Source organism: Microcebus murinus, chromosome 12 (assembly GCF_040939455.1).
Source record: "Microcebus murinus isolate Inina chromosome 12, M.murinus_Inina_mat1.0, whole genome shotgun sequence".
Lineage (NCBI taxonomy): Eukaryota > Metazoa > Chordata > Mammalia > Primates > Cheirogaleidae > Microcebus > Microcebus murinus.
In genome coordinates, this window is record NC_134115.1 from 59,351,908 (window position 1) to 59,375,509 (window position 23,602).

Genomic DNA, 23,602 nt, shown 5'->3' on the forward strand with positions numbered 1-23,602 from the left:
TAAATGTTAGCATTATGCCATTTTGCATCAGACCTTATAGTTTAAAAAGTAAATACCACAGGCCGTGCGCGGTGGCTCACGCCTGTAATCCTAGCTCTCTGGGAGGCTGAGGCGGGCGGATTGCTCGAGGTCAGGAGTTCGAAACCAGCCTGAGCAAGAGTGAGACCCCATCTCTACTATAAATAGAAAGAAATTAATTGGCCAAATAATATATATAGAAAAAATTAGCCGGCATGGTGGTGCATGCCTGTAGTCCCAGCCACTTGGGAGGCTGAGGCAGAAGGATCGCTTGAGCCCAGGAGTTTGAGGTTGCTGTGAGCTAGGCTGACGCCACGGTACTCACTCTAGCCTGGGCAACAAAGCGAGACTCTGTCTCAAAAAAAAAAAAAAAAAAAAAGTAAATACCACAGATGCAGGAGGGATCTACTCTCTTCTGTTTCTATCAGCTCTGGTCACTGGGGCTGCCTTCTGGCTACGAAGTGCAAGTCACTCTGAGAATCACAGTACACAGGTCTTGATACAAGAAGGCAAGCACTGAAGTAGACTCTAAATTCCCTCTCTTGCTTGGAAGGGAGTTAGACAGTGGAAAGTGGATGTGTGTGGGAAAGTCTGCTGTTAACTGAGGTCTAAAGAAACAAGATATCTAAAGAAGTTTTCAAGCTGTAACCACGTAATTAAGAGTACCCGGCCAAGCATTTGGCACCAGTTTTTCTTGTTTATGACTTTAATCTTACTGGTTGTCCTTTCATTCATATGTTTACTGAAATTTTATGCTCTATTTACCATGTTCCCTTTTAAACGCTGGTGTTCATGAACCATTACTGTAATTTTCCAGTTATATGACTTGATCTGCAGATGGGTGTTACCATACTTACCCAAATATTTCCTGTTTATTCCTGCAAAATTAGAACAATAGTATCTATTTCAAAGATTTCCTGAGGATTAAGTGAGATAAAGTATATTATAACCTAGCACAGTAATTGGCAGTATATGGTACTTAGTAAGTATTTTTTTTCCTTCTTTTCTAATTTCTCATAAAGCATCTGTTTAAAACTCTATTTAGAATTCTCAAAGTTGCCAATAGTTATAGTTTCTGGAAACTACTTTTGGTGCATTTATGAAAATTGTGGCATTTGCTTTCATCTGATTATCCTAGGTGCTGAAAAACTTGCAGGAATGAACAGTATTAAATTATAATTTTTTTAAAATGTAAAAACATGGCTTTTGTGCAAATATGAAATGAATGGGGGTCAAAGATTTTATTCAACTCATTAGTTGATGAGCGTACTAGTAAGATGTTAAGACTGTTTCAGAGGAAAATTTGAGGAACAGAGGCAATGAAGAAAGATAAGATGGTTTGCTAATACATGCAAAACTGGTTGATATCTCATAGTGCAATAAAATGTAATGTTTGGGGTTCTCTTTTCTTTTTTATTTTTTTTATTTTTTTGAGACAGAGTCTCACTTAATTGCCCAGGCTAGAGTGAGTGCCATGGCGTCAGCCTTGCTTACAGCAACCTCAAACTCCTGGGCTCAAGCAATCCTCCTGCCTCAGCCTCCCCAGTAGCTGGGACTGCAGGCATGTGCCACCATGCCCAGCTAATTTTTTCTATATATATCAGATGGCCAATTAATTTTTTTCTATTTATAATAGAGACGGGGTCTCACTCTTGCTCAGGGTGGTTTCGAATTCCTGACCTCGAGCAATCCGCCCGCCTCGGCCTCCCAGAGTGCTGGGATTACAGGCGTGAGCCATTGCGCCCGGCCATGGAGGAGAAATCAAATGTGTCTTTATCAGACACATTTTTTTTTTTTTTTTTGAGACAGAGTCTTGCTCTGTTGCCTGGGCTAGTGTGCCATGGCATCAGCCTAGCTCACAGCATGTCAGACAAAATTTATTTGTATAATTATAGACAAGAATTTATATTACTTCAACTCCTACAGAGTTGTAAATCAGCCTAGTCAATAAGAAATCAGTCAAATTGCACAACTCTATAGAATCAAAAAATCCCAGAGATTCCAGTAGGCAATGATAAGAATTCCACTGAGGGAAAAACTAGTAATCTCCTTTGCCCATTTCTGTATCTTGGACAAGTTTCCCTGATAATTTTTATGCATTTAGAATGTCTAGGAGGAAGCCTTGGAATTTTCTTACTGTGGATTGTGGGACCACAAAGTCAGCCTGGGGTAGCCTAGATCTACACACCTGGGCTCCTATCATAGTCAGTTTCTTACTCCAAATCACTGGGGCATAATAGGGATTAACGAGAGGGTACTTGGGCAGCCAGTTTCAGCATTAACCATTTTATTTCTATATTTGGCAGTCCAGGGGCCAGCTGTCCATTGTGTAAGGCCTTTCTGTCTTAGTCAGTTTTGTGTTGCTGTAACAGAATACCAGTCTGGGTAAGTTATAAAGGACAGAAATTTATTTCTCTCAGTTCTGGAGGCTGGGAAGTCTAAGATCAAGGTGCCAGCTCTGGTGAGAGCCTTCCTGCTGAGTCATCCCATGTTGAAAGGCCAAAGGGCAAGAGAGCGTCAGTGCAAGAGAGCAAAAGGAGGCCAAACTCACTTCTATAACAGCCCACTCTCACAATAACCCACTCTCACAAGGATGACATTAATACATTCATGAGAGCAGAGCCCTCATGACCTAATCACTTCTTATTAGGCTCTAGCTTCCAACACTATTGTACTGGGGATTAAATTTCCAACACATGAACTTTGGGGGACACATTCAAACCACAGCAGCTTCCCTCCAAAAACTGCCCCAACAGGCTTTCTAGACTGTTCTCCTACTTGCAAACCCTCAAACCTCCTCCCTTGCAAACCCTCAACTCAAACCAAAGAAATAATTAATATAACCTTAAATTTATAAAACCATATGGTTTGTTAAATAATTATACATGTACTACCTTGAAACATCTCTTGTATCACATTTTTTAACTTGTCTACAATTTTAAAAGTTGTTCTTATTTCTTGTGTTTTCAATTAAGTTGTACTTCTTTGATAGTAGAAACCATTCTCCTTTACCATCACCCAGTATTAGGCATTATATAAATATTTGTTGATTGCAGGGCTAAATAGAAGGCATTAGAATAGAGTCCTTTCCTGCTCAGAAAAATTCTTTGACTTTCCCTTACTTTCAGAATAATGTGCATACACCTTGCACATTATTACTAGAAATTATTACTAGATTAAATCTATTACTAGATTAAATTATTACTATTATTACTAGAAATCCTAAACTGATCCTCAATATTGTCTATTTCTCTTACTCTCAAACATTTATTTTTGTATCTCTTTATCTACTCTCCTAACTTGGAATGCTCTTTTACTTCACCTTCAGGGCTTAACTCAAATGCCCTCTTCCATGAAGCCTTCCCTGATTCCTCTAGATAGAAGCTATCATGTTATTTGCCTTGTCCTCTAAACATCTTCTCTAGTGAGATGATGTAAGGTGCAGGCTGTGGAGCCGAACTGCCTGAATTCACTTATTATTGTGATTTTTGGTAATTTACTGTAGGAGACCAGAATATGCCACCCCAAAATATGCCTCTTTTAGCATAAGGTATTTTGAGCTGATTATTTTGAGAAACTGCAGACACAGGGGAAGCTCTGAAAACAGAGTAGAAATAATCTTTTTGTAAGGGAAATTTAATCTATAAAAGAAATCTCCAGGCCAGGTGCGGTAGCTCACGCCTGTAATCCTAGCACTCTGGGAGGCGGAGGCAGGTGGATTGCTCGAAGTCAGGAGTTCGAAACCAGCCTGAGCAAGAGCAAGACCCCGTCTCTACTATAAATAGAAAGAAATTAATTAGTCAACTAATATATATAGAAAAAATTAGCCGGGCATGGTGGTGCATGCCTGTAGTTCCAGCTACTCAGGAGACTGAGGGAGGAGGATTGCCTGAGCCCAGGAGTTTGAGGTTGCTGTGAGCTAGGCTGATGCCACGGCACTCACTCTAGCCTGGGCAACAAAGCAAGACTCTGTCTCAAAAAAAAGGAAAAAAAAATAAAGAAATCTCAATTTGTAAGCTTGTCTTCCTTTCTGTATCAGGATGAGAAGGATGACTCTGAATCACTAGAAACTCTTCTTTCTCCAGGCATGGTGGTTCATGCCTGTAATCCTAGCACTTTGGGAGGCCAAGGTTGGAGGATCACTTAAGGTCAGGAGTTTGAGAACAGCCTGAGCAACACAATGAGACACCTGTCTCTACAAAATATAGAAAAATTAGCCAGGCATGGTGGTGCATGCCTGTAGTACCAGCTACTCATGAGGCTGAGGCAGGAGGATCGCTTGTGCCCAGGAGTTTGAGGTTGCAGAAAGCTATGATCACACCATTGCACTCCAGCCTAGGTGACCGAGTGAGACCATGTCTCAAAAAGAAAAAAAAAAAAGAAAAGAAAAGAAAAACTCTTTTTTTCTCTGTTCCGCAAATGATGGCATTTATGCCTGAATTCAAAGCTACCTCTTTCAGATTTATTAATTTCTCTGGATATCATGGATACATGAGGTATACATGTTATTAAACTTCTGTTAGTTTTCCTCTTGTTAATCTGTCTTTTGTTATAGGGGTCTGTCCTAAGAACTACAGTACTAAACCATTCTGTGCCTGAGTTTTCTAACATAAATTTGGAGAGAATACTACTACTCACATCATAGGGTTTTTGTGAAGATTAATACATGTAAAACATTTAGAAGAGCCCAGTAAGAGTTAGTTATTATTATTATTCCTTCCTCTCATAATTCTTTACTAGTGCGTCTTTCAGAGTTCTTAGTTCATTCTGCCTTACATGTATTTTATTTACTTATTTCTGTCTCTATCATAGAGGTAAGCTCTTTAAGGGATGTTTAGGGAACAACTGGTAAATGAATGAACAAATTAAAGACTTTTGCTCAGAGTATGTGGAATTTTTTGTGTGTGTGCCAAAATATCACATTGAAGGATTTTTTTCAAAACCACCAACCCTATGAAATGAGCTTTTATTTTACAATTTCAGGCAACTGTTTGATCTGAAGTGTAATGTTTGGATATCCCTGAAAGCTCCTATGGCACCAGGATCTTTACTATATAAATAATCTTTGGTATATTTGTTTTCTGGGTATAAGTCAGAGTAGTAACTTGATAGTTTGTCTTGGCTCCTAAAATTCATGCAGATGGTTTTTTCCTAACAAAAGTCCTAGGCTGGACAGTAAGTATTTTATTACTAGCAAGTTATGTGACCTTGTGCAAGTCACTTCTACTATCTTGGGTTCTATTTCCTCATTTTTCAAAGGAGGTGATTTCACTTCCTGTGCTGGATCATCTGTGTGGCTTCTCAATGCCATTCCCACTTCCTTCTCTGTCCTCTCCTGTATCATATGAGCTCCAACTGGGAAATTAAAGTCCTTATACCCCTTCACTAGGGGAGTGCCAGTCTGCCAATGAACCATGTGTCTACAGATGTGGAGGGTGAGGGAAAATAGAGATTATTATTGCTCCATCCCTGGTAGTCAGGTGAGTGGACTTCAGTGGGTTTTGGAAATAAGGTTTTTGCCACATGTTTTAGGTGTCCTCTGGCAAATCAAGTAATGCTGCAGGTAGCTGAGATCATAGGTAATTCCCATACATCTGGATTTCCTGAAAGCTAGCAGAAGTTTTCCTGCCCTTTCAAAAAATTTTTAAAATAAAAAGCTTGATTGAATTATAATTTACATATCATACAATTCGCCCATTTAAAGTATACAATTCAGTGTTTTTTTAGTATATTCAAGGTGTTGTGCCATCATCACCACAATGAATTTTAGGACATTTTTATCACCCCCAAAAGAAACTCTATACCCATTAGTGGTCACTCCCCATTTCCCCCCAACTCTGTCTATCCTTCCCTCTCTCCACAAAGCCTGAGGCAACCAGCAATCCACTTTCTATCCCTATGAATTTGTCTATTCTGAACATTTCATTTAATGGAATTATACAATATGTGGCCTGTTGTATCTGGCTTCTTTCACTTAGCATAATGTTTTCAAGGTCCTTCTACGTTGTAGCCTGTATTAGTACTTTCTCTGTTTCTACTACTGTCGCTCTGTATTGCCAAATAAAGTTCCATTATAAGGATGCACCACATTTTATTTCTCTACTCACGAGTTTATAGATATTTGGAGCATTTCCACATTTTGGCTATTAGAATACTGCTATCATAAATATCCATGAACAAGTTTTTGTGTGGATGTATGTTTTCATTTTTCTTTCATATATACCTAGGGGTGGAATTGTTGGATCACATGGTAATGCTATGTTTAAACTTCTGGGGAACTTCCAGACTGTTTTCCAAAGTGGTTGCACCATTTTACATTTCTACCAGCAGTTAGGCAGGTTCTGATTTCTCCTCATCCTTGCCAATACTTGTTGTTATCTGTCTTTTTTATTATCCTACTTGGTCTGAAGTGGTATCTCTTTGAGGTTTTGATTTGCATTTCCCTAATGGCTAATGATGTTGATCAAAAACATTGAAAAATGACCAGTTTTGGAGAGGATGTAGAGAAAGTGGAACCATCGTATTGCTGATAGGGATGTAAAATGGGGCAGCTACTGCGGAAACAACCTGGCAGTTCCACAAAAGTTTAAACATAGACTTATCACATGACCCAGCAATTTTGCTTCTAGGTATATAGCCAAGAGAAATGAGAACATACATCCACTCAAAAACTCATACATGAATATTTATAGCAGCATTATTCATAATAGTCAAAAGTGAAATCATTCCAAATATCCATCAGCTGTTGAACGGATAAACAAAATGTGGCACAGTATATTCTTATAGTGGAATATTATTCAGTAATAAGAGGAATGAGGTACTGGTACAAGCTACAGCATGGGTGAACCTTGAAATCATCATGCTAAGTGAGAGAATCAAATACAAAAGTGACATATTATATGATTCCATTTATACAAAATGTCTAGAACAGGCAAATCTATAGAGACAGTAGACTAGTGGCTGCTAGGGGTTAGGAAGAGGAGGGGAAAGAGATTGACTGTTAATGGGTGCAGGGTTTCTTTTCAGGGTGATGAAAATGTTCTGGAATTAGTTGAGTGTGGTGGCACAAAGCTGTAATCCCAACCACTCAGGAGGCTGAGGCAGGAGGATCGTTTGAGGCCTGGAGTTTGAGGCTGCTGTGATCTATGATCAAGGATGACAAGGGTGTGGCTGGGGTTGGATGAGCTGTCCAGAAGGAAATCTGTCTGATGAATAGGTTTTTGAGTCAGTTGCAAAGAAAGCAGAAGCAGACATCTGACTTTTGTGGTTAAGCCTGTGCTCAGTCTCAGAGTTCTGTGTGAAGGAGATAACGTGACCTTCATTTCCCCTGTGTCTGGTCAAAGAGGCTTTCTGATTAATGTTTGCAGGACACAGACAATAAACATAAGCAAGTGTCTGGCCTTGGCAATGAGGTTTTGGGTTGGGTCTTTTTGTCCAGTTATAGTAAGGCCTGTGATGGGGGAAGGCATTATTAAATCTTTGCCAAATGACATTTTGAAATTCCCTCATGTCTGGGTGCACAAGGCAAGACCCCTATGAAGAACAGTCAGGCAAGGCCAAGGGAGCACTCTGGTACCTACCTGTGTAACTAGCAGCATTTGGAAGCTTCCCTACCCCAGGCCCAAGGCTGCCCTTTTGAGATAAACCCTTTCTAGAGTCAGAGAGAGGCAAAGACAGTCATTGAAGTTCTGAGAGAAATAAACATTGATGATCGCAAGAACCCTAGACCTGGTATGGAAAACATTATTTTGGAGACTAACAGGCCTGGGTTTAAAGTCTAACACCACCTATCTACCGGCTGGGTCACGGTGAGTTATATACAATTCCTGGCTCTTGCGAAGTCAGTTTGACTCTGAAAATAACTGTCTGCCCTGAGTGTATAGTACCCAGGAGAAGGCGGAGAGAGAGAGAGAGAACAAAGTTGAGAACCTAGCGGTAGGGCCCAGGCCAGCCCTATAGCAGGGAAATTATGTCCTCCAAGCAAAGAGAAAATTGGAGCCTTGACCTGGGGGCTCAAAGTTAGGGCTCCACAGGCAGAACTGAGAGGGTCTGTAAACTCACCAAGGAAAATATTACACCCTTACTTTCACTAATCTCCAACTAAATTTGGGCTTTCTCTTCAGTTAAAAATGTAGGTAACAGCTTTGCTGTCTCTCATGCTTGGTCTGGGTGTCCTGTGCTGGGGGCTTGGCGTGGGCGTCAGGCAGGGAGCTGCCCCCCTGAGCCTAGTGAAGCGTCCAGGCAGTGTCCGAGGGTCCCTGACCGTGAACGTGTGGATGGCGGTGACGTGGCCTTGGCCACATTTTCTGAGTGACTTCAGGAGGGCTATAGGTGGCCCTTCAGCCTGCGTTCCCTTGCCTGGAAATGGGGGTATTCCATTTCTTAAATGGATTTGTGTTTATTGATCATTGACTGTATGCCAGGGAGTTTTTTTAAATAAGTGGGGTTTTGTTTTGTGTGTGTGTGTGTGCGTGTAAAAAGGCTGCACTGTATGAACTGTCTTTATGCCTTCTCTGCCCCGGTATAAAATTAGTCCCTGTAGAAGCAAAGTGCCGTTTAAGGTGTAGATGATGTCAGCTGTTTCCAGGGCAGCACTTAGCAGGTATTGAGTATAGCCAACTCTGCAGGTGAGTTTCCATGTTGCAAGAAAAACCAGTGGCCTCGGGACTTTTAAGAATTTTAACCAACCATCTAAAACACTTTGCATTTTAGTTTCCCTTACGTACTGGGTTTTGAACCATAGGAGGAAATTTCTCTGAAGAGAAATTGTTCCCATTCAAGCTTTTATCAAACAGTTAATCTCAGCCAGGCAACCTTCTGCTTAGATGGAGCCGAACTTAGTTTAAATGTAAATGAAACCCTTTGCAGCCCTTTCCTGCCCTTAGATTTGATATCTTCGGTGTAGGAGCCGCATGTAAGTAACAGTTTGAAAAAAAAAAAAAAAGAACGTAGGTAACAAACCATGGTTGCTTAGAGACACCTGTAACTGTCACAACTAGAATCTCAAATACTTTCATGTCACATTACTCTTGTTTCAGATACCTCAAAATATCTTACACTATCACTTCTCCAAAATCAGTTATTAGACCTACTGCCGGATCTTGTCATTGAATGCATTAATAAAGTAGCATTTATTTTCCATATCTCACATTTATTTACATTTTGATAACTATTTTTCAATATAATTGGTTCCATCCTTTGTGCTTGTTTATGAATAGAGACCTTACCCTGAGAAGCAGTCCTTAGACTTCACCAGCCTGCGGAAGGAGTGAGTTCAGGGCACACGGAAAGGTTCAGAACCGACAAAGGCAGCTGGCCAAGGGGAGGCTCTGAAAACACAGGCTGTGTTAAGTTCCGTTTCTATATCCTTTTCAGAAGACACAAAGCCCTTTGTTGCTCACGTCTGCTGCCCTCTAAAGTTGATCGAGGGCCAACTTAGAGAACAGGATGAGGACGTGGGACGACAGTGGGTGGAGGGCACGGAGGCATGCAGAGAAGAAAGGTCACGGCTGACCCGCCCACCCCACCCTCAACACGCAGGCGCTGACGGGGAGGCCTGGGGGTCTGTGGGGAACCCCTCGGCCAGCACCTGCCAGCTGCTTGGACTTCTAACTTCCAGCCCACCGGGGCCACCCTGCCTGTTGAAAAATTCTCAGACCCCAAACATCTTTTCCTCAAGATGATAAAGATGAACTTTATGGTCTTAATCTGATGACTCTACTGATATTACTCATTATACTGATAAGGAGCCAAAGCCCAGCACGCAATGCTCACCAGAACTCTGCAGTTTCCTTGTTTGATTAATAAGGCTGTTGTCTTCTGGCCAGGCAGCAAGGACACGTGGACACTTGGGGATGGGTGGGTGTGGCCAGGAGCCACCAGAGGGCTTGCGGACGAGAGGGTGGGGCAGTGTGAGTGCTGGCTGCCCTGATCTCTGGGAGGGCAGAACTCCACACTATTGAGCTTCATCTTGGAATTTACTGCACCAGGAATATTTCCCTGAGTAGCCCCAGCGACGTTGTAGATTAAGAAGTGGGGGGTGTAGGAAGATAATTGCAGTGTGGACAGAACCTCAGGTTTCTTATTTGGTAAAGGGGATCTCTGAAGAGGTGCATATCAAGTAAAGAGTGTACCCATCATTTTTTCTAGGGACCCAATGATGTAAACAAGCCAACTCATTTGCTTGCTGAAGGGTGGATAGACACTTGCTGGTTGGCAGAAGATCAAGGAAGAAAAAGTCCCCTTGCTCCCCACCACCCATATGAATACCGCTTGGAACAGCTTCTGAATGGCTGGGGGACAGAGAGTGGTTGGTTTTAACAGCACCAACCACAGCTACCCTTTATGATGCGACTACTACCTTACTGTTGTTTCACTAAATCCCCCACAACAATGTTATAAGGTAGGAACCACTCAACTCATTTTTCACATGAGGAAAATAAGGCTTAGCGAGATTAAGAAATTTGCTTCTGCTACTCATGTCCTACCTTCTAATTTGATTCTGTGTGTGAAAAATGGCTGTTCTTTCCTTTTATTTATTTATTTAGTGTCTTGAGTGTGAAGAGATTTTAATCTCTTTTTAATTAACAAGCACAGTGAGCCTGGCCTGCTCATGGCTGTAATCCTAGCACTCTGGGAGGCCGAGGTGGGCAGATTCCTCAGCATCAGGAGTTCAAAACCAGCCTGAGCAAGAGCGAGACCCTGTCTCTACTAAATATAGAAAGATATTAATTGGCCAACTAAAAATATATAGAAAAAATTAGCCGGGCATGGCAGTGTATGCCTGTAGTCCCAGCTACTTGAGAGGCTGAGGCAGGAGGATCACTTGAGCCCAGGAGTTTGAGGTTGCTGTGAGCTAGACTGACGCCACAGCACTCTAGCCTAGGCAACAGAGTGAGACTCTGTCTCAATAAAAACCAAACAAGCACTTTGAGGGTGAGGCAAAGCATACCTAAACTGTTAAGGTGTGTGGTGTCATTTAGCCACACCTAGGTCCAGCCCAGGCTTGTCTCCAACCCCCTACTCGACCTTGGGTAGCTCCCTTTTCGCAGGGAACCTCAGTTTCCTCATTGGTAGGTTCACTCCCAGCTGAAGATGAGTGGCCTGGGGAGGGAGGAAGAAGGTAGCTGGAAAGCAAGTAGGCAGATGGGCAAAGTCTGGGAATGAGGCTGAGACAGGGAGAACAAGTGAGCAATGAGGCTCTGAGGAGGGGGCTGAATTCTGGCCTGGGAGAGACAAGGGTTCAAGGCAGGCACTGGTGTAGGGACTGATCCTTGGTTCTGCTCAGAGACCTGCTCCCTGTCCTGGCCTGAAACCCTCTCCTGGGTATGGACAGGCAGAAAATAGAAGCGTTCTTCTGGCACTGGTGCCTCTCCTGCAGCAGGAGAAAGGACTTGTGGGCTATAGTCCTGCCCAGCTGGTTCTATGTTTAAATGTTTAAACGTAGTTCTATGTTTAACCACTTTGGTATCCCGCTCACCGGCCGGGAAACCTTGCCCACAGCCGGCACTCACAGTCCGCACGATAGTCTGTGCTGTGCATTGACGACGGATCCGTTGCTCTTGTGTGATGAGGAAAGCTTTAAAGCACTGAAAGCTTGTTTTACTTTACAGGCAGCTTTACTTGTAATGTAAACCAGAATAGGTAACATATACATATATGTTTTCATTAACTTATTTTTAAATGTTCACAATTTTATTTATTTATTTATTTATTTTTTTTGAGACAGAGTCTCGCTTTCTTGCCCAGGCTAGAGTGAGTGCCGTGGCGTCAGCCTAGCTCACAGCAACCTCAAACTCCTGGGCTCAAGCGATCCTCCTGCCCCAGCCTCCCGAGTAGCTGGGACTACAGGCACGAGCCATCATGCCCGGCTGATTTTTATATTATATATATTAGTTGGCCAATTAATTTCTTTCTATTTTTATGGTAGAGACGGGGTCTCGCTCAGGCTAGTTTTGAACTCCTGACCTTGAGCAATCCGCCCGCCTCAGCCTCCCAGAGTGCTAGGATTACAGGCGTGAGCCACCGCGCCCGGCACACAATTTTATTTTGATAAATGAAAAATTAGAAAATATCACGGCTGTCGGCTAAAGTCGACGCTCGTCTGTGCGCGTTCATCTGTGGCTGTCGACTACAGTTGACGCTCGTACCGACATGGTTAAATGAAGGAGGAGAGGAAGTGGGGTGGAAAGCAAGTCCTTCTGGTAGCTTTAATTAATTTATTTCTAATTTGCTATCTTTAGATATTTTTTTCTGCTATTACAAATAAAATATACTTATTGTAAAATAGTCAAACATCACAAAAATCTGAGGTTGCTGGAAGTAATGTTTCCCCAGTGCTACCCCCATTAATTGTTATGCACTCTTTGTATGTGCTTTTTCAGTCCTTTATTTTCCTTTTTTTTTTTGTAACATACAAACATGTTTATCTTGGACAATATAGATGTATTTGGATTAAAACATCAGAGAATTCAGCTTCCACTCCCTTCAACCTCTAGAGCACTAATAGCAGTGGGAAGGCAGCTTCCGGAGGCCAGCACAGTCCAGCCTGCCTGCAGCCCCTGCCTCTCCACGAATGGGGTGGGTCTTCCCACCTCCTCAAAGGTGTGGTGGGGAGGTGAAGGGAGGCCTCAGAACTCCACTAACTCTTCAACCCCTCTGTCCTTGGATAGGTGGGATAGGGGTGAATATTAACCCTTTGCACTTGCTTGCTTTTTTCTTGATTCCTTTATTCTACTCGGGATTTAATTTTTTTAAATACCCCAGATTTTATAAAGCGCGGCAGTAGAATAAAAAACTGGAGTTTTTTTTATACAAACTTATTTATTTTGGATTTTTTAATATTTCAAATTATTGATACATTCAAAGAGTAATTTTAATCTCTATAATTTTTGCTAACCGTGTCGAGTCACACTTGACATCCGAGTGCAAAGGATTAATGCCAGTAGATCTGGTTTCATGCTGTCTTAGCATATCCCCCACATGTGGTCCAGTCCCTCCCTTGGAATGTTGGGGAACTAAGCATGTATTATGTATGAGACCTCAGACTTTGAGGTCTCAGTTGAAATGGAGACAAATAATCCCATCTTAATGTCCAGTCACAGATAACTATACCATCATTTATTTAGCCAGCTTTTATTGATCGCCATTGGGATTGTATTCTCTGTGTGTGTGCATGCCCCAAAGCAAGCCCCCCCCCCACCCCAGGTGCTATTACAAACAATGCCTTGGGCAAGCTTTTAATTTAGCTGCTGATTCCTGTAAAGGATTGTCCTTTTGGCCTCCCTAGATCAGCTAACCAGTCCTGGAACAGGTGCCCCTGCCCTGCTTCTCAAACTGGGAGAAGCCTGCCACTGGACATACCCAATATATACCACAGGGCTATAAGAGCATCACACTTAAATGCTTTGGTTAAAAAGGGGCTATAACATAATTATTAAGTACTCAATAAAAGAGGGATAAATTGGAAGCTATCTGGGTCTTACTCTGTGGCAGTGAGCTGCTGAGGCCTTTCTAACCGGATTTCGTGAGTGAAAAATGCCTGTTCTTTCCTTTCGGTTATTTATTTATTTATTTGCCTAGGAGCCTGAAGAGATTTTAATCTCTTTCTAATCAACAAACACAGTGGTGAGGCAAGGCACACCTAAGCTGTTAAAGTGTGTGGTGTCATTTAGAGCACACCTGGGTCCCAGCCCAGGCCTGTCTCTCACCCCCTTGCTTGACCAGGCCTGGAGGTATGGCACCAGTCATTTCACAGTCATTGTCCTATGCCCCTAGGAATGTTTTGGAAGGACACCTTAAAAGGTACTGCCTGTGGTAGCCAGCCTCCAAGATGGTCCCAGCAATTCTGGCCTCCCACGTTGATCCCAGGATCCACGCCCTTGGGTAGTCCCTTTCCACATTGTACCAGGGTTGGTCTGTGTGACCAATAGAATATGGCAGGAGAGATAGAAAGTCACCTCCAAGATTAGGTCATAAGGTTACTAGGTTACAAAAGACTTGAGCTCTCTTTCTTTGATCATTTGCCTTGGGGGGAACAAGAGAGTAGATACTGGTAGCAAATAAAAAATGTTCACTAGACAAAATGTCTAGATCTGCAAACCCAAGAATCTAGTCCAGAGAAAAATGTTGCGTTTTCTGTTTTAGAAGAAACTGAATATTGTAGTGCTTTTTTATTAGTAGGAAGCACAAGGATTGATTTTTTTCATTCAATTCTGGGTTTTAAGTATCTATCACTAGAATGTGGATGATTCTAGAATCTTCTTTCCAGACCTTTAGAGGGTGCCTTTAGTCTCTTAGGGAAGGTGTGCACAGGAAAGGCATCAGTTAAGAGCCTGCCATGTGGATAGTTCTGCTAAATTATTTTAGTCCCTTTGCTTATGTGAAATATCTTATTATCCCCACCTGATAAATGAGGAAATGCCCAAAGAGATTAAGCAAATTACCCACAGACACTTAGCTAATTAGTGGCACATTCCCGGTATTAATTAGGATTCTCAATAAACTGGAGTTAAGTTAGCTAAGTCAAAGCATGGGAAGTTTGTCATAAGGACCCAAGAGTGTCTCATGGAGCTGGAGGGCTGAGGTGCAGGTGGAAGAAGACCAGGTGGAAGAAGTGCTATCAAGGTTCTCTCCTCTCACCTGTGTTCCTGTTTCTGCTTCATTCTTCTCTCTTCCCAGACGGCCTTTCTCTGCTTCTCTAGCCCTTTGTAGCAGAAAAAGTGGCCACTGATGTCACTGACCTTTTCTTTCTCCCCCAGTTCCAAAGTCCTGGAGAAGTGCACCAATTGGCACAGGGGCTGAGTCATGTTACCCAAATGGCTGCTGCCTCAGCCCTGCTCTCGGTGGGTGTCAGTTAAATAGGATCATTATCAGCTGAGTGGATGGCCCACAAGTGGCACTTGCTTTGCAGACTGGCAACAGGGAGGAAAATTCCGTGAGCCCAGCCAGGGACTTTTAGCAGGGGCGTTGCTGTGAAAGGAGCTGTGAGCCTACAACTTCTGCCACTTGCCTACTGTTTCTCTCCCCATGGGCATTTTGTCCAAGTAGCTCCTGCAGCTGTTTGCTGTACAATTCACAAAGTACATTGAGAACCCTTAATGAAATAGCTTCCTGGGACCACATCTCTGTGAGGTGAAATCTGGGGCATCTCCTCCAGTGTGGCTTTTGGTTCCTGGTTGGGTTTGGATGGATTCCTACAAAGAGGCATGAGGAACAATCTCTGTGGGACAGGTAGGGCAATCTCTAAACAATGGGCCACACTGGAGCCTTGGTGTTCAAGGAGCTGATGGCATTTGTGTTCTTGAACTCCTGATCTTGAGTGATCCTCCCATCTCGGCTTCCCAGAGTGCTAGGATTACAGGTGTGAGACACCGTGCCCGGCTGGCATTTGTGTTCTATGCACAGGCCAGGGCTTGTCCCTGATGGTGGTCGCCTCAAGCTTGGGATATGTGGGGTGTGGCTCTCGCCATGCCTGGGTTAATTGTAACTTGAACCTAATTCATTCAATACACAGATTCAAGAAGGGTGTGTATTACCCTAGAATTGGGAGTGTTACAGCAGCCCCAGCGGCTTTTCTTTGGCCTCTGTCAGCAAAGGAGAGTCTTTTAGTCTCTGCCAGGAACTGCGTTGCATCATGCAGAGCCAGGCAGAGCCATGTCCACATCAGCAGGCTCCAGGTCCCAAAGAAGGTGAAGTTGGCCAGAGGCCCCCGGCCAGTCTGGGGATGGCAGAGGTGGCTCCTCACAGCCCCTGAGGGCCTTTCCAAAGAAGCCTTTCACCCTGGATCCGATCTGGAAGGGAGGAATCTTCTTCCAGCAGTGGAAGAAGTGTTGTTCTAAAAAGATTTCCTTCTGAGGCCTCCTGAAGTCAGCCTGTCTTAGCTGCCACAATTAAATGCTCCCAACACCTGATGGCCCAGGCTTCTCTGGTGTGCCAGACGAGGTCGTCCTCATTGTCCACTGCACGTCTGCCCTTCTGTTGCCCCAGGCACTTCCCGGGATGCAAAGCCCAGGTCCTCATCATTCACACATACTCTTCTCTCCCCCCTTACTCTGTTCAAAACCCATTCCTCCTCTAACATTCACTCTTAGGGTGACTGTCCCCACCAGCCACCTAATCATCAAGCCCAGGAGTTATTTTCTACTCCATTCAAGCAACATTTATTCAGGCTCTACCATGTGCCAGGCCCTGTGCTAAGCCCTAGAGGCAAAGACACAAGTCAGTGTAGGCACAGAAGCTCACAGACTAGTGGGAAACACATAAGTACAAGTGATGATTACACCCTGGGGAAGGGAATTAATAAGAACTTGGCAAGGTCACTACAGGAGAAGAGGGTGGAGTGTCTTGCTCACGGGTTTATGGGTTCAGGGAAGGTTTCCTGGAAGAGGTGATACCAGAGTTGAGGCAGGAGAGAAGGGAGAGGAGGGGCGTAAGAGGTCTTCCAGGCAGGGGTGTGTGGTGCGCAGTGGTCTGGGGGACTGTGAGCAGCTGATGCTGCTGGAGTGTAACACGTAGTGGAGAGGAGTTTTGAGAATTGAGGCTGGAGCCATAATCAGGTGCAGGTTAAAAAAAAAAAAGAATCTGTCATAAGAGCATAAGAGGGCATGCTTCAAATCTTAGAAAGTTTCCTACACTGAAGAGAAAATGGCATAGATCAGCTAAAATTTCCAGGATACAAAAATCTTCTTAGAAGGGAAATATCATTTTTAAATAACATTTTAAATAAATCTAATAATATTTTGTTTTTAATAATTTTATTAGAATATTCTTAGAAGTTCTTTTTTATTTAAGCAAATGCATAGAAATGACTTCTCAATAAAATTATATTCTACAAAAAAAAAGGCTTTCATTGCTTTCTCCGCTGGCACCGGTGCTGTTGCCTGCTCCTCCCTGGCCATGGCGTTCACGTTCGCGGCCTTTTGCTACATGCTGGCGCTGCTGCTCACTGCCGCGCTCATCTTCTTCGCCATCTGGCACATTATAGCTTTTGATGAGCTGAAGACTGATTACAAGAATCCCACAGACCAGTGTAATACCCTGAATCCTCTTGTACTTCCAGAGTACCTGATCCATGCTTTCTTCTGTGTCATGTTTCTTTGTGCAGCAGAGTGGCTTACACTGGGTCTCAATATGCCCCTCTTGGCATATCATATTTGGAGGTATATGAGTAGACCAGTGATGAGTGGACCAGGACTCTATGACGCTACAACCATCATGAATACAGATATTCTAGCATATTGTCAGAAAGAAGGATGGTGCAAATTAGCCTTTTATCTTCTAGCATTTTTTTACTACTTATACGGCATGATCTATGTTTTGGTGAGCTCTTAGAACAACACACAGAAGATTCGGTCCAGTTAAGTGCATGCAAAAAGCCACCAGATGAAGGGATTCTATCCAGCAAGATCCTGTTTCCAAAAGTAGCCTATGAAATCTGATCAGTCACTTTAAAAAAATGACTCCTTATTTTTTAAATGTTTCCACATTTTTGCTTGTGGACTTTTCATATGTTATACTCAGATAAAGAATTCAAATGGAATTACGTATAAATTAATATCAAATGATTACCTCTGGTATTGACAGGTTTGAACTTGCACTCCTTAAGGAATAGCCATAATCCTCTGAATGAATGCATTAATTACTTAGTCCATTGGAAGCTTTTGTTTATAGGAATTGGTAGGGCTCATTTTGGTTTTAATGAAAGGACATCTAATTATAAATGAGCTATAGATATCAGGTGCTTCTGATGAGCTGGACATGTATATCTGACTCATGGGAAACTTCATGGGTTTCCTCATCTATCATGTAGATGATTATATATGGGTACATTTACAAAAATAAGAGTGGGATTTTTTCCCTTCAACTTGAATATTATCCCTATATATTGCATGAATGAGAGATTTCCCATATTTCCACCAGAGTAACAAATATACTTGCTTTAATTCTTAAGCATAAGTGAACATGATCTAAAAAATATGCTGAATTACTTGTGAAGAATGCATTTAAAGCTATTTTAAATGTGTTTTTATTTGTAAGACGTTACTTATTAAGAAATTTGTTATTATGCTTACTGTTCAAATCTGGTGGTAAAGGTATTCTTAAGAATTTGCAAGTACTTTAGATTTTCAAAACTGAATAAGAGAGAAAATTGTATAACCATCCCTTTAGTGCAATACAATAAAACTCTGAAATTAAGCACTCATTTACAGTACGTTGTTTTAAAGATTACAAATAGCTATTTCCTAAACTTGCTTAATTCATAATAAAGACATATCACTGTCATTTAAAAAAAAAAAGGCTTTCATTGAACTGGGCGCAGTGGCTCATGCCTGTAATCCCAGCACTTTTGGGAAGCTGAGGCAGGAGGAAGCTGAAACCAGGAGTTCAAGGCTGCAGTGAGCTATGATCGTGCCATTGCACTGCAACCTGGAAGACCTTGTCTCAAAAAAAAAAAAAAAAGAGAGAGAGAGAGAAGGCTTTGTTGGGAAGAGGAACATGGGGAGCATCTAATTAGATTGGACTTCGTCCGTTAGGCAGTGGAGAGCCAAGTAAGAGTTTGGAGCTGTAGGTGGAAGTGGGTGCTGAGGGAGCCATTATCAGATTTGTATTTTGAATGGCTTCCTTTGGAGGCTGTGTAGAGAGGTTTGTATGTGAAAGTGGGGGATGCACAGCTGGAAGCAAGATCATAAAAAGGCAGGAGATGATGGGACCTGAACAGGGTCTACGGAGGAAGGGGAGAGAAAATGACAATTCACCAGGAGGAGGAAGATGAATGAGTCAAGGATGGCTTTCTTGTTTCTGGCTAGGGTATTATGTAGAACTAGAGAATACAGGAGGAAAAACAAGTTTTGGGGAAAATCTGATGAGCCTGTATTTGGATATATTGAGTTTGAGCCCACAGGATATTCAGGAGGAAGATTTCAGGAAATAAACAAGTTGACTCAGTAGGAGAGGATGCAGTCACTCTGGGGAGAACATGCAGAATGGGGAAACAGAGGCTAAGGAACCTATTCCAGGGAGCCCTAATGTTAAAGGGTGAGCCAGACAAGAGAAACCCAGGTAGGAGAGAATGAACACAGAAAGAAACAAGGAGGATAGAGTGAGCAGAGTACCATGAAAGCCAAAGGGATACAGCTGTGAGATGTGCATTAAGGATGAGGAGAAATGAGCAGAGTCATATGCCACAGAGAAGTCCAGTAAGACAAAGGCTGGAAAATGCTCTTTGGACTGGACATTGGGAAGCCACTGGTAGACTTGTGATTGGTAGGAGCAGGCCTTGGTGGGTATAGTAGCCCCAGTTTCTCTGTCCCCTTGTGTATGTGGAAGAAGCATGGGAGTAGAATTCATATGTGGGGATCAATCTTGTTCAATATAGAGGAGGCCTGATTTTAAAGCTAAGCAAAGTTGCATTTTAGAATACAACTGAAAAAAGAAAATAGTTGTTAAACATTCAAAAACCATTTAAACTTTTGGAGGCCCCACTCTGTAGGGAATAAATACAACACAGCTCAAGAAGGAATGAGTCCCTGAGCTGTAGTGATCCTGTACTATTCTGGCAGGTTTCTAATGTATGGTTTCAGGAATAAAAGCAACTCAAAAGCACATTTTGGACGTTTATAACTAGATCTATCCCAACCCATGCACTAAATAAAAGTCTAGCATTGCATTTGGAACTTGGTTTTTGAACAACAGTGCACCCTGGTGTAGATGTCAGGCATAAATACTTTTATTATCTCTGATACTCTAACTCAAAAAGCAGGTTCAAAACAGATGTTTTGAGATGGGGAAAGTGCTTGATTTAGGGAGCTTGTTTAGGTTTTATGTTTTACAACATCTGGGGGTATCATACTGGTATGGCTAGTTTAAGACGATAAAAATTCACTTGCCCTTGTGCACCGTATAACCATGCTTCTATTAAGTGGGTTATAAAATTATAAACATAGAAAATTGAACAGTGAAATCTTCAAATTGAACCACTTGTGTAACCAAGCACATAGGTCAATAAACAGAAAAATAATGACAGTCCAGATGCCCTCCATGTGCCCTCTTGGTCACTACCACTCCTGTCGAGGGTAATCACTATCATGTCTTCTCATATCATACATCAATTTCACTTTTTGAACTTTCTATAATTTCTGAGATTATTCTCACAAATAGTACACTCTTTTTTGTCTCATTCAATATATTAGCGAGATTCATGCATGTTGCTCCGTGTAGTTTATTCTCTTTACTGCATAAAAACAATTGTAAAGCTCCACCATAATCTTATCAGTTTTATAGTTGATGAACATTTGGGTTCTTTCCAATTTGGGGCTATTACAATCTGCCATGAACATTCTTGTACTTGCCTACTGGTGCACATCTGCATGCATTTGTACTGGGTCTATGCCTAGGAGAGGCATTACTAGGTTATAGGGTGGACTTAACTTTAGGAGATACTGTCAACTAGTTTTCTAAATTGGTTGTTCCAATTTCTATTTCCATCAGCAGTGAATGGGAATTCCAATTTGCTTCACATCCTCACCAACACATGGTATTGTTACTATTTGTAATTATAGATTATGGTGGGTAAATATGTCATTGTGTATTTTAAAATCAGCTTTATTAAGATGTTACTTGGGAGGCTGAGGTGGGAGGATAGCTTGGGACCAGGAGTTTGACACTGCAGTGAGCTATGATTGTGCTACTGCACTCCAGCCTGGGCAACAGAGTGAGACCCCTGTCTCTAAAAAAAGAAAAAATATATATAATTCATGTACCATACAATTCATCCACTTACACTATACAATTCAGTGCCTTTCAATATATTAAAAGTTGTCATCCATCCTTATAATCAATTTTATAATATTTTCATTACCCCAAAAGAAACCTCACACCTCTTAGCTATCATCCTCAATTCTAGTATCCCTTCAGCCCTAGTCAATCACCAATCTACTTTCTGTCTCTGTAGATTTGACAGTTCTCAACATTTCATATAAATGGAATCATACAGTATGTGGCCTTGTGTGTTTAGCTTCTTTCATTTAGCATAAATGTTTGCAAGGTTCATCAGATTTTGATTGAACAAAGGAACCATCCACCTATGGTTCAAACTGTACACTGGAGGGGGCAGAGAAGTAAAAAAAATTGTACACTTGAGGCAGAGGTTGCAGGCTTGTTCCTATTCATTCCTTTTTTAAAAAGTGCTATTTGCTCATTTCACTGATGACATATTTCATAGTTAACTTCATGGACATACTACGAAGTGGTACTATTCTAAACCAATCTGTGAGAGCATGGCTGTGGTTTATCTTTGGCTGCAGTAATGAGAGCGAGTTTTTTTTTTAACTTTTTCTAGGTCAAATTATTTTGGTCATGCTTTAAGAAATTCTGGAGTCTGGAGTTCATTTGTTGGAATAGACCCAAATGACTTCCTGAGTTGGAACAAATCTGGCTTTTCCTACAGGTACCCCTACCGCTGATCCTATTGCTGACATCTATGTAGAGGCATGGGGCTTTCCATTCAACTGAAGACAAAGACACATGGGAGATGGCCATGTGATGACAGAGGCAGAGACTGGAGTTATATGTCTACAAGCCAAGGAATTCCAAGGGTTGCCAGCAACCAAGAGAAGCTAGGAGAGATCCCAGGAACATATTCTCCTCAGAGCCTCCAAAGACCAACCCTGTCAACACCTTGATTTTGAACTTCTGTAATTTGTGCTAATTCATTACGACAGCCCTAGGAAACTAATGAACTTAATACCTGGACTCCTGATCCTGCAGCTGGCATAAGCCGGTGCTCAGCAGAAGCCGGTGGAGCAGTCTGAGGCTGTGGATGTTCCTTACAAGAATCTGATCTGGATCTTGGCCGAACGCGGTGGCTCACACCTGTAATCCTAGCACTCTGGGAGGCCGAGGCAGGCGGATTGTTTGAGCTCAGGAGTTCGAGACCAGCCTGAGCAAGAGCAAGACCCTGTCTCTACTAAAAATAGAAACAAATTAATTGGCCAACTAAAAATATATAGAAAATATTAGCTGGGCATGGTGGCCTGTAGTCTCAGCTACTCAGGAGGCTGAGGCAGGAGGATCGCTTGAGCCCAGGAGTTTGAGGTTGCTGTGAGCTAGGCTGACACCACGGCACTCTAGCCAGGGAAACAAGAGTGAGACTCTGTCTCCAAAAAAAATAAAATAAAAATAATCTGGATCTTTCTGTATATGTAGAACAGAAAAATAACTGATGAGCTCACTTTTTCCCTTTCTGATGTTTCCCCAACTAAAATTTAGGTAGCTTGGATTAGATTGATGGTCCCAGTTTTTTGTAGATATTAAATGAGATCTACTTTCCTGTTTAATGGTATCAGGACTGGGGTATTTTGAGTGTGAATCACCATGGATAGTAATACTTTTTTATTGGAAAGCTGACATTGTTTTGGTAGACAGTCAAGGTTATTTTCCTCTGATTTAGCTGAAATACAGTATTAATGTCCAAAAGCAGAAGAGAAAGAGAATCAAGAAGAATGTGTGGATACTATACTGCCTACACTGACTACAAAAATATTTATCGTAAGTTTGCACTGTCAGAAACCTATCTCAGCACACATTTGGAGAACTCTTATCAGGACACATACAATAACTACCAGGATGACTGGATAATATAAAAATGATTCTTATCCAGGCCTAAAAGGACCAGGACAATAGGAAGAGGGAGGCTACTACATTGCAAACCTACCAGTTTACTACTAAGGAGAAAGGCTGTGGGGAAGGGATTCTGACACTGGAAGGAAGACTAAGAAGGCAGCTTGTTAACATGTTTACTGTATACACTGCTGGGTCCTGGCAGACTGCTAGGCATGGGGCTATAGATTATTAAGCAGTCACCATGCCTTGTTTCCATATGAAAACCAAGAACCAGAGGTTTGAAGGGGATGTGGGTTCCTTTTTCATGAACAATTTACTTCCTTTCTATAATGGGAAAACATCCATACTGATTCTGCAGCATATTTTCAGATTGTAAGGTGACATTCAATATTCCTGGCTGTCACTATGTTGATGTTTTTTTCTTCTAGTCTTTTCCCTATATTTCCTGTCAGTGTGGAAGGCAGAGAGCCGCATGAAAAAGGTTACAGCAATCTCAAGAGGAAACCACTCCATCATCTCAACATGGGTTTCAAGATTTTTACCCTCAATTTTTCAGAATGCTAAATTTTATTATTGCCCAATTATTTTAAACAGTTGTGCATCCTGAAGATGCTAAGCAAATGTATGATTTGGAAAGTCACTGACAAGTGGGAGTTTGTTCTTGAATGTTATCTAGGGCAGCTACATGAAGTTCACAGAAATTAATAAGCCTTTTTAAAATGAGTTTTATGTATCACAGCAACAAAAATTACATTGAACTCTAGAGTAAAATGTTCTTTTAATCATACTGTAGTTAAGGCACACAATGGTAAAATTAAGAAGTTCTGGGGTATCATGAGTAATGGTCAATTCTTTAGAAATCAGATATCCTGGTATTGCTCTGGTTTAGACCTGTGACATCCAACATGTTGGCCACCACCCATATATGGCTAGTCCAAAGTGAGAGGTGCTATAAATGCAATAT

At 41.9% G+C, this 23,602-nt stretch overlaps 1 protein-coding gene and 1 pseudogene across 1 annotated transcript in view; one reads left to right on the plus strand and one right to left on the minus strand.

The window, feature by feature from the left end:
* GNE (glucosamine (UDP-N-acetyl)-2-epimerase/N-acetylmannosamine kinase) overlaps nt 1–9,292 on the minus strand; it is a 77,096-nt gene extending 67,804 nt beyond the window's left edge. Inside the window, exon 1 of the mRNA XM_012769954.3 lies at nt 9,246–9,292. The gene's annotated coding sequence lies outside the window, so the exon portion shown is untranslated. The remainder of the gene's footprint in view (nt 1–9,245) is intronic.
* A 7,599-nt stretch (nt 9,293–16,891) lies between these two features.
* Nucleotides 16,892–17,517, plus strand: LOC105874286 (protein cornichon homolog 1 pseudogene; annotated as a pseudogene).
* Nucleotides 17,518–23,602: the final 6,085 nt, after the last annotated feature.